This window comes from Crocuta crocuta, unplaced genomic scaffold (assembly GCF_008692635.1).
Source record: "Crocuta crocuta isolate KB4526 unplaced genomic scaffold, BGI_CrCroc_1.0 scaffold209, whole genome shotgun sequence".
Lineage (NCBI taxonomy): Eukaryota > Metazoa > Chordata > Mammalia > Carnivora > Hyaenidae > Crocuta > Crocuta crocuta.
This window is the reverse complement of record NW_027551566.1, coordinates 5,908,608-5,920,895: the sequence shown is the minus strand read 5'-3', so window position 1 is coordinate 5,920,895 and position 12,288 is coordinate 5,908,608.

The following is a 12,288-nucleotide window of genomic DNA, read 5'->3' as shown; positions in this document are numbered from 1 at the left end:
ACCAGTTGAGAACGTCACTTCACTCCTCTTGAACCTGGGCTGGATTTATGACTTACTTGTAGCTGAAGAGAACAAAGTGGAAACAGTGATGTGTGACTCTAAGTCTAGATCAAAAGAGTCCATACAGCTGTCCCCTGATTATCCTGATCGAGTTCCTCTCAGGCTGATTCTTCACAACGCACTTTCTGGGAACACAGTTGCCATTATGTGAGGAAGCACCAAGAATGTGGAGACATCACATGTGGGTGTTCTGGAAGCCAGTTTGCCCCCAAGCCCAAGAACCAGACATGTGAGTAGCGAAACCACCATGGAAGCTAATCCTCAGTGCCATCTGCCCAGATGTTCAAGTTACACCCAACCAATCAAGTCTTCCCAGCTGAAGCTTCATCATCATGGAGGCAGTGAAGAGTCCTCTGCTTTGCCAGATTTTAATTCCTGACCCACAGAATCTGTGAGCAAGGAAGAATTTTTGATTTACATGACCAACTTTGAGCAGGTTGACCAGCAAGAGTACCTGGAGAGCCATTATACCTTAAAACCAATATGATTGGGAGGCATGGTGGAAAGAATACTCCAGAGAACAAAGTTAGAATAAGAAAGTAGGCAGATAAATTTATCTTAAACTTCAGGGGAAATAGAAATACTGCAGTTCTGGGAGTAGCAACTCAGACAAATCTGTTGTGTCTCCTATGTAAGTTTATCATCAGTGTCATGTTTTATGTTTGTAAGAGCCAGTTGTGGATGCTGAAAGTATGACTAAAGTTCTTAGAAAAGATAAACTCACAAATAAAAAAGATCACAATGAGTTTAGAAACAAAAATAAGCTCAACATCACTATCTGGAAAGTGACTTACTCAGAAAGAGGCAGTATTGAAAAGCAATTCAGGACAACAGTTTGGGAGTCAGAGTCACTCAAATCACAGCACAATTATCACGTTACCAATTCCCTTATCTCTAAAACAAGCAGCAGATCCCACTCCAAGCGGATGGGAGGATTAACAAACATAATGGATGTCATGTGCTCAGCACTGCGACTAGCAAGTAGTGCTCAGTTAACTGTTAGTGTTATTATTGGTGTTCCTGTTATTATTATTATCTTATAGATATTATTATTGTTGGAGTTGTTCCAGCCTAGCAGAGACAGAAGGATGATCATTTTGGTTGGAGAAAGAGAAAACACAAGAGAGAATACATTACTGCATCTCTAGCCCAATGGGCCCTTTTATGATTCTAGGGAGTTTGTGGAGTAAAGGGAAATAGATGGGTGGATGGTGAAGAGAAAGCACTGATGTACAGTCCATGTAGAATACTAGAGTAGAATTCTAAGAGATTTACATTTCAATCCAAAAACCACAGGGGTTCAGGATGTTCCCTTTCTTTATTGCATTGGTGAGGTTTCAAGTTCATTCATTCAATCACCTACTCATTTAGCAGATACTTGTTAAGTATCATTATGTCCCATGATCTATGGTAGGCAGTGACAACACAGGGAAATTAACAATAAACAGGCTCCAGTTCAATGTTAACCCTCTCTCTTTATGGTCAAGCTTAGTAACTAACTCACTTGTGGTGTGATGTAAGGACAATCACAACTACAAAGTGTCCTGGAGGGGAAAAAACAAAGGGGAAAAAATCCTACAAAAGTTCTAATAGTATCTGAGACTTTAAAAACCCCTTTGCACATTCACTATCTCAGTGACCTTCTAAAAAATCCTAAAAATAGATACTATTATTATTGTTATTATTATTAATTATATCCATTTTATAGATTAGGAAGCTGAGACAAAGATGTTAAGAAGAGTATTCAAGGTCACAGGGCTAATAAGTGACAAAGCTGGATAATTTGGACTCTATCTCCTGCACCTGTGCCAGGTTGGCATGTGTGTTGTATCACTGGAAGGAACTCCATCAGCTGCATGGTTCTGTTGCATTGAGGCAAAGACACTAAACCCTCACTTATGACTACCCGTGCTTTAAAGCCTCCCTAAGGATTTAGAGTTAAAGCAACTTGAATACTTCTGAACTAAAGCAGTGAAAAGCCAGTGTGCCTCCACCATATCTCTCTTTCTTTTAGAAAGTACAACAGAGACCATGTGTTGAGCTGGAAAAGCCTCTAGTGAAATTAGTCTGGATATCTGAGAGTCTGCTTGGTGAAGACCCCCTGCAAGCCTTGCACCAGAGAGAAATCACTCCTTGAGGCGAAACCTCTGGGATTTCAGGGCTTATCTGGTACCCGGGGATTATCTTTTGTCCTACCTGACAAGTACAATACTCAGTGTGCCTGGCATTATGCTGGGTTCTGAGGGTAAATGGAACTGTAAGTCATTCTCTGCCTTTGAGGAACCAACAACGTCCCTGGGCCATTAGCCAAAGTGAAGCATTTTCTGAACAGATACCAAGGCTGACCTTAGGAACTTAAGACCCATAAATACCACTGACAAGCCCTGTCATCTCATTTGAAAAAAGTTGTTACCTAGGCCCTGTTAGGTGAGAGCTGCCACTTTAAGATGTTGTTGAATGTGAGCTGGAAGGCCAGCCTTGAACCTGGGATCATAGAATCAGCCCAGGATCAAGATATCTGAGTTTCCTCTTGGAGCTCAACAGTTATCTTTGCTGATTCATGATTTTGCTCCATCTCAAGTCTGTCATTGTGTCATCTCTCTCAGCACCTTTTGCCAGACACCTGGTCAGTGGCTTTGGCTTCATTTCCCTGCTTTATACTTGCCTCTTATCTTGGACCTGAAGATTTTCCATGATGGCTGCTTTCAATCATGCCATACCCTCTCTCTTGCAACCAAGTAAAGGTGCTGTGCTCAACATTCTGTTGGAAATAAGGTCTCAGCCAATGCCTTGTGTATAAACTTTAGCAAACCACTTAACAATGCTGGGACTCAGTTCACTTAACCGCAAAGGGAGACAGCTGGACAAGATGGACACCAAGATACCTTGCAATTGAAAAAAATAATAATTCTCAAGGCCACATAACTATAATAGTGCCAGATGGAGGGATTAGAACCCCCATTTGGGTTCTTTGTCTTTTTCCATCTGACACATAATAAGGCTCAACGATTACATTTCAATGTGACATATGGGAATTTCTCAAGATGGCCACTCAAAACCTGGGACAATCCTTATCCCTTCCATAGTCATTGTTTTGAAATCCTGATTACTGATTGAAAAAATGTGTGCCCTCCTCCCAGCCTGCCTTGTATCAGCCTTGTTTCTTGCTATTTTCTCTCAACTTGTTGAGAGTTTGCTCCTTTATTTACTTGCTTTATAAACATTACTGAGTATCAGTATCATTCTAGTGCTGTGCTAGAGCTAGAGATACAAAGATTTTTAAAAAATGGTGCCTGTTTTGGAGGAACTGAAGCATTTTTCAGAAGATAGGTCCATACTCAGAGGCATTATGGGAGTTATAAGACTCAGTGCTCAATGCAGGGACACTCCGACAGGATCTTGGGGTTGAGTCTTAAACCATAAGTAAGAGTTCACCAACTCTCATAGCTTTGTGAATGCTTTCCCAATTTACTCTTCGAGGGTAAACTGTCAGGTCCTCCATGAAAAAAAAAGTAGCATATTCCTTTCTTTCCTCAACTTCCTGGCTCTTTCACTTGAATTTTGAGACTCTTGTCTCACCATGGACTCAAGAGAAGTCTCAAAAGCTAAGAATTCAACCTTCGTTTTACCCTGAGTAGTTTTGTATCCTCTTTTCTGTGTGGGCAAATCAGCTTCTCTGGCTTTAAAAGTACAAGCCCTGCAAGGGAAATAATGTCCAAAAGAATAATTGCAAAGGGAAGTATTTCAAAATATTATACTTGTTCCAGTTAGGACCAAACATCCATGAAGTAGCAATGTGGTCTTTTAGCAGAGCAAGGAATCCAATCCCATATGCTGTGGACTGGTACAAGGCCAAAAATTTGAATCTCATTTGCTGTGAGGGTGTTATGCAAAGAAAAGTCCCATAGGGAGAGAGGCATGGCCAGGCCTCCAACATGTCACCAGTAGGCTTTGTGCCTCTCTCCTTCTCATATGAGCAATAATCCCCATTAAGGGTCTGAAGAAGCCATTTACGTTTTCAGTAACATTGATTTCTCAGGGGATGCCTTTCCGAGCAGCTGCTCTCACCTCCCCGACCTCCCATATACAGCACTGAATGCTCCTCTGCAATAGAGCAGATCATAGTCCTTGATTTTTAATTAATTTATCAAGGGGAATTTCTCCATTTTTACTCACTGTTGAGTCCTTGAGCTTAGAAAAGCAGTGACTAAGACATCATAGGGACTCAAAAAAAAAAAAAAAACATTTTTTTGAGTGAATAATATTTGAAAAGAGAAGGATTTATAAAATCTTTAAGCAAAGTCTAGAAGTTGCCTCCTCCGCCATCAGCTTGCCACTGGATCATCCTTAGGGAAATACTTGAAAACTCCAGCAAAAATGCAAATATGTTTTCTGAGAGGATTAAGAGAGAAAGCTATTATCCATCAAATGCAAGCCCTTATGGCAAATTCCTAAGATAGTGTACATCCAAAATTACCCACAGAGAGTAAAGGAGCTTATGGGATCTTACTCTTCATAAGGAAAACCAGGTATAGGCTGGGTAATACCTAAAAGGGCCAGACTCATGGTTCTGGGGATGGGAACAAAGGTCCTTATTCAAGACAATGGGAAGTGGGAGGGAGGGACAAAGGAGAGAAGTAAGTCAGAAATAAATACCAGAGAGCCAGTGTAAGAAGAGTCAGGAAGGTTGCTAAATCCCAGGGTAGGAGTCCAGAATAATACGTAAAAGTCTGACCATGAATCTAAGAGGCATCTGGGAGGTGAGAAAGGTCAAAACAAGGTAAGAGTTATGTGGGAGTGGATGGGGCAGGGTGTGGGGAAGGAGAGAGCTGTCTAGAGCATTATCACTGTGATATCATCATATCAGGAGAACAGGGGCCCCTGCCCTGGGCCTCATGCTTTTACAACAGCAATGTCCAAGAAAGCCACAAATGTGAGCCACATAGGTAATTTAAAATTTTCTGTATCTTCATTTAAAAAATAAAAAAAGCAAAAGAAACAACTGAGGAAGGAAGGAGGGAAGGAAGGAAGGAAGGAAGGAAGGAAGGAAGGAAGGAAGGAAGGAAGAAGGAAGGAGAGGGAGGAAGTATGACCTCAGAGCCTACACTCTTAATCACTCTTAAACATTATACAGCTCTAAGGACAAATTAACATTTAGAAGCAAAAGAGAATACTTAAGAATGCAAACTAACTTGAATACTTAAAGACTTCCTGGGAAAAGATGAACACACAGTCAAAAGAAAAGAGATGCTTGTTGCTTTGTGGTGGTGGTGGTGGGGGGGGGGTGTTGTTTCAAAAGAATGGTGAAGATCAAGCAGAAAAATGGAGTGAAAAATGAAAGCATCAGGGAGCTAATGAGGCAGAAAGGACTGACAGGGAGGGACGCTCAGGTGGGTGGACCCACATTTCATTAGAGAGGGGGTGATGCAAACACTTCCCAGGTGGGAAGGAGGATTAGCTGGTTAAAGTATTCAGATTGGCTTTGCAAAAGGCAGCCCTCACAATGAGTCATAATTTCAAAGATTATGGACAAAAATTGTGCAAAAAAGAAAGTTTAATAGCAGATGCAAAAATTTATTAATCGCAAAACTCTCATATGAGACTTCTGGCTTTTTGCTGCAAACAGAGATAAAATTTTTAAATCTTTCTCTATAGAAAAATCAAAAAGGCACAGCCCACACCCACCATTCTAGTTAAAATGAGAAGAAATGGATAAAAACCAATGATTAGAAAGGATTTGGAAAAAATGGGACTCACATACCCCGTTGGTGAAAGTGCAATCCACTATGCCCACTGCTGAGAACTGTCAGCATCCACCAAAGCGGAACATACACATGTATTCTATGACCCAACGTCACTTCTGAGCATATACCCAAAGGAATTGTACCCATGTATTCATCAAAAGATGTGCTAGAATGTTCACAGCAGCACTATTCATAATGGGCTCCACTAGAAACCACTCAATGACCATCAACAGTAGAGAAGATAGGGACACTTGACTAGCTCAGTCGGTAGAGCATGGAACTTGATTTCAGAGTCATGAGTTTGAACCCCATGTTGGGGGTGGGTATTACATTAAAACAAAACAAAACAAAATATAGTAGAGTAGATAAATCATGGTTACTCACACACTGGAATACTACACAGTAATGAGCATGAACGATGCACAGCTAAGTACAGAACAATGGATGAACCTCACAGACAAGAATATTTAAGTTAAAAAAAAAAAAAAAGACTACTCTGGGGAAACCAGGATAGCGATTACCCTGTGGGAGGAGTGTCGGCTGGGAGTCTGAAGAGCAGACTTGTAAGGTGACACGGGCACTTTTCTATATGGATATTTTGTTTCAATTAAGCATTTCAAAGAAAACATCTTCAAGAACACAAAACTGAGTTGTCCAATCACTATGTACACCTGAAACTATGTACACAGTGTGTCAAGTAAACTCAATTTAATAAAAAAAATATTCAATAGAGACACAGAGATAAGACTGAGGAGAAGCAATGGGCAGGAAAAAAGTCAAGGAAGTTGTGTAACAATCTCCTATCCATGATCTGTGTAGAGGACACAAGGGGGTCATTCTGGAGGCTCCTGGAGATCTTGGAGAATTCACATGCCTCTCTTATGGTGTCCTTGTTTTAAGTCACTTCTAAGGAACTGGAAGGTTCATGTCTCGCTTCTTTCTTTCCCCAGCTCCTAGCATTGTGGCGGGCCCACAATAAATGCATGGTGAACGAGTGATGAATAAATAGAACTAAGGGGCTCTTTTTAAAGGCTATGTCTTTAGTTGGGTTCCTCTAGTTTGTAGACCCTGATACAGGAGTAGATGGGTTTGGGTGCTGCCCTAGGAAGTATCTGTAGCAGAGTAGGGAAGTGAGACCAAGGAGGCAAGCAGCCAATACTGTGGGAGACTTCTATTCTGGGCAACTGGGGCTTAATCCCCTTGGGAGTTAACAGTATTAAACATACCTCAGAGTAGTCCCACCCAAGGTGTGAGAGAGCAGGAGCATTGACCCTTGCACTTGCATTCATCCTTGGCCAGAAGCCTAACTCCCTGACATGTATTGAGAGTCACAAGTCTTGGGATGGGGGGCAGCGAGTACTGAGAAGAGGAGGGGAGAGAGGAGAGCATCTGCCACAGCTGGTCATGAGAAACCTTCATGGGAAACATAAGTTTGTTCTCCAGTGTTGGATATGGGCCATGACTGAAAGTAGGAACTGGGTTTCAAGAGCAAAAAGTAAAAATCATGCAAAGTTTAGTAGAAAAGCACTTTAAGACTTTCTTCTCTGAATGCTCTTTGATGTTTAAATCCCTCTTCACACTGTTCACGCGATGAACACCCCTGGAGCGATGTACCTGAGGAGCTCTAAGAAAAACAGCACAGAATTTCATATGCTCCATGTCCCTCTTTCTGTCTGCCTGGAACCCCATACTTTTTTTTTAATTTTATTTTTTTGTAGTTGCTGACTTCATTTATTTATTTATTTTTAATATAGTTTATTGTCAAGTTAGTTTCCATACAACACCCAGTGCTCATCCCAACAAGTGCCCTCCTCAATGTCTATCACCCATTTTCCCCTTTCCCCCATCCCCATCAACTCTCATCTCAGTTTGTTCTCAGTATTTAAGAGTCTTTTATGGTTTGCCTCCCTCCCTCTCCGTAACTCTTCTTTCCCCTTCCCCTCCCCCATAGTCTTCTGTTAAGTTTCTCCTGATCCACATATAAGTGAAAACATGGTATCTGTCTTTCTGTGCCTGACTTATTTCACTTAGCATAATACCCTCGAGTTCCATCCATGTTGCTACAAATGGCCAGATTTCATTTTTTCTCATTGCCATGTAGTGTTCCATTGTATAGATAAACCACATCTTCTTGATCCATTTGTCAGTTGATGGACATTTAGGCTCTTTCCATGATTTGGAGCCCCACACTTTTAAATAGTTCACTCTAGGAAGAGACATGGCCTCTCTGGCCTATGTCATTACATGACTCACAATGAGCTTCTCTATTATTTTCAGCAATGAGGCACTCTGCAAATTGGCTTTCTGTCTTCTGTTTCCATTCCAGGATCAGTTAGAGACTGGAAAGTACACAAGATTCATTTTGAAATCTCCATAAAAGATATTTAGATGCCAAGTTTTAAGATCAATGTTTAGAGGATCTAAGTCCCAGCAACTTGGGGAGCAAAGACTCTCCTCCCCAACCTTTCAGTCTTGTTAGAACTCTCCCCAACCAGGGCTGTGAATACTAATTCCATAATGACAGCGGAGCATTGATGTAACATTTAACATTTCTTTAGTTAATCATCAAAATTAGCCTATCACAGTGAGAGAGGAACTTCTACTGTTTCACTGTCATATAATTGCAGATAATAAATGATACAATGAAAGAGAACTTTTAATGTATTATAAACCCATAGGGGGCATTCAGACTCCTTGCACAGAAATTTGGACATTCCAGAGAGGAGACAAAAACCAACAGCAGCAAAGACTCAGCTCCAAGCAAAGTCCATTTGGACACAGTTTCCAGAGAGGAAAGCATTAAGGGTCCAAAGATCTGACAAAGAAAAGTCATTTGGAGATTTTTTTTATAACTACTCCTTGGAAAAAAGCAAAATTGTTGAACAATATTTTGGTTCATGATGTGATGATAAAGTTACCAAAGCTAAGATCCAATCTCTATATTGAAAATATTTATCACTGATCATGAGTCTAAAAAAATTTATAGTGTAAGGAATATCTGCCCATTGAAAGTTTTTATTAGCTTCTTTAAAGATACTAACCTTACCTAAGTAGCAGTAAGTGGTATCATTTATTATTATTATCTGCAATAGCGTCCAGCTCAGTAGTGGGTACTTAATAGGTTCTCAATAAACTATTGATTAGAATGAATATTTTAAGGCATTTTCCATGGAGCTACTTTTTTAAATGTTTATTTATTTTTGAGACAGAGATACAGAGCGTGAGTGGGGGAGAAGCAGAGAGAAAGGGACACACAGAATCCGAAGCAGGCTCCAGGCTCTGAGCTGTCAGCACAGAGCCTGACACGGGGCTCAAACTCATGAACTGTGACATCATGACTTGAGCCAAAGTCAGACACTTAACCAGCTGAGCCACCCAGGTGCCCCTGGAGCTACATTTTTTAAAATGTTTATCTAGAAATAATTGCCAAACCTACAAAATTTGCAAAATGAGCTATATCCTTTTGAAAATCAAAATAGTGTGGCATAACTGGGAAGTGTAATGACAGCTACAAAATCCAGAAGCACCTTTATAAAGTCACTGTTAAGAGGTGTTTTCCTATCCTATATAGACAAGATGGCAGAATGAGAAGGAATGGTTTAGAACATAGACTTCTTCAAACAGCCCACATTTCTTTCTTTGTCTTTATGCCTCATCATGTGGGAATCTTCAAAGAGAGCATCTAAACTTTGAGCAGCATCTCTTTTTATTTATTTATTTATTTTTGTCTTGGGTTTTTTCACTAGCTGAGCAACATTTCTCTGGTGTCTATAATCCTAGGATGTCTATAAGTTTTATAGACCTTAAATCAGTTCCACACAAAAGATCTGAAAAATATGTGAAATAATAGTATGTGCAAGGTGGGTTCGGTCTGGGTGGCCTCTCTTAGCTCCTTTTCTCCTCACAGAAGTTGGATTCAAAGCTATTCTGATTAATGTTTTTGTTGTTTGTGGGTTTTTTTTTTAATTTTATTTTTTTTTACTCCACTGTTCTCCCAGATTTCTAAATTTCCTTGTCTATTCTGAAAGCAGAGCTACTCAGTGAACAGGTAAAACCCCTCTGGTCCTAGACAACTGTTTTCACCTTTGCCCTGGCTGTCTCATTGGTTTTTTGTGCTTCATCTTGTAACTAACTTGTTGTAGCTGGACACTGATGGGGGCAAGTCATTGGAGAAAAGAATCCAAACGATAACACTGTGTCAGTTCTATTGAAGTATAGTAAATCCTTGGTTTGGGAGCATAAATCATTCCAGAAACATTCATTCCAGAAACATGCTTGTAATCCAAAGCACTCATCTATCAAAGCGAATTTCCAGAACCATTGGCTCAGTTGTGATCATGTGACATTCAGTGTCATGCACTACTCGTTTTGCAAGACATCACTTGTTGATCAAATTAAAGTTTATTAGAAATGTTTGCTTGTCTTGTAGAACACTCACAGAATAAGTTACTTGCAATCCAAGGATTTCCTGTATCTTTTACTCAGCCGGCTAGACATTCATGAAGATGGTAACATGTTATATAACTGGTTTTCAAACAGGTCTTATTCCCAGTTTTGAATGTCTGCTCTTACAAAAGGCTCACTCAATAGGGACTTGGTTTTACTTGAGTCAGCCATACTTGACTCACCTTGGGCCAGGTAACAGGGGTTTCAAGATTCCAGGTGCAGCAAGACAGAGCAAACTCCAAAGCATAACTACCCTTCAAGCCTTTGCTAATATCTTATTGAACCAAACAATCACTTTTCTAAGCCCAGCTTCAAGGTATGAAACACAGGTTCCACCTGTAGTGAGAAGAGGGACAAAGTTCCATTGCAAAGAGGTGTATGCTCAGGAAAGGGAGAAATTGCAATCTGCTGTAGAGAGTGGTTCATAGTTATACCAGGAACCTGTAGCAAAAATCTGAGAACTGTGCTTTCATATCATTCACTAGGAGCTGCCAAGAAGGCCCAAGAAGCAAACAAACAATCCCACCACCCTTTCCAGATCTCTAATCGCCTGTCATCTTCTGAAAGAGGCCAGAATATTTAGTTCTGGGTAGTTAGCTTTGAGACACAGAGCATAATATTTTTTTAAACACATAATGATACTGATTCAATATAACAGCTGTGAAAAGATCATAAAAGGAGAAGTTAGGGAAAGGCCCATCGGAAATCAGATTAGAGATGATGTTCAGCTCCGCGGCTTTCACTAGGCCCTGGGAAAAGAAACGCAGCAAAAAAGGTTAGTTAACTTTCTCCCTCCTAATGAACATTATGAGGACAAATATTCTGTTCGCATGTACCCCTCTGGCAGGCTGGTTAATTTGTTAAGCCCAACTGGACACATAAAGAGAGCCTCTTTATCTTCATTAAACCCGATGAGAATGAATGGCAAACAGCAGCATCATTAGTCTGGCCTGATAGGTTTCATCAAAGGGCCTGGAAAGCTCTTTAAAACCCAGATGCCTTTAAGGTTGACTGGATTAGGGCTTGCTCATCTGTTATAACAAACATTGGCTGGTCTTACCTTCATCTGTGGACTTAGGCAAGCCATGATTGGCTTTCAAGTATTCACAGTATAGAAAAACATGAGTGCACAAGCACACAAACGTACATGCGCACATACCATGCACACACATGTGACACACATGTTGATCAACAGCATGATAACTGGGAGGAGGTATAAGAGAGATAAGGAAGATGGAGGAGATAGAGTGGCTTCTGTTCTCTCTCTGGCCACATTGACTGGATGTGAGCCCCTCAGTACTCATCAGGAACAATGGTTAAAAGCATGGACTTTTGAGTAGACTGTCTTGATTTGACCCTTGGCTCTATACCTTCCTAGGTGGGTGACCCTGGGGAAGTTATTTAACATCACTGTAACTCAGTATCCTTACCTGTTGAAACAAAACAACAAAACTCATGGAGGTTAAGTAAGCTAAAATCCTTAAAGTGTTTGGAGTAGTCCTGCCCCATAGTAAGTGCTCTGTAAGAGCTATTGAAGAAGTATGGCTACCAGAGCCAGCAGGAAACTTCTAAGGAGTGGCTTTGTGATACCCTGAGCTGCTTTGGAGCCCAGGTGACAAAGTGTTACCAAAAATTAGGGACATGAGTCTCTTCTTGCCCCAACACTGAGTCTTCACCAGCCTGGGAATCACCAAGTACTAAAAGCTTTAAGATCATTCTTCTTTGATAAGGACCTTGAAATAAGAATGGGGACAAGGAAAAGGCAGGAATGGGGTGTCTCAGGTAGCATCACAAACAAGAGCAGAAGGACAGTGACAAGGATGGATCCTATGACAACAGCAGAGACAGCAGGCCAAGGCTGCTTTGTGAGTACATGTGGGAGACCCTCTGTAGACCTCCCAGAGATAATATGCTGAGGTGGACTTGATGGGGTCCACCATTCATCAGGATGTATCTTTATCTGTGTGTCTGGTAATTGATGCTGATTTTCATCTGGGATCTCTTAAACTATCAACTGGAGGACCCACACATGGTTTCT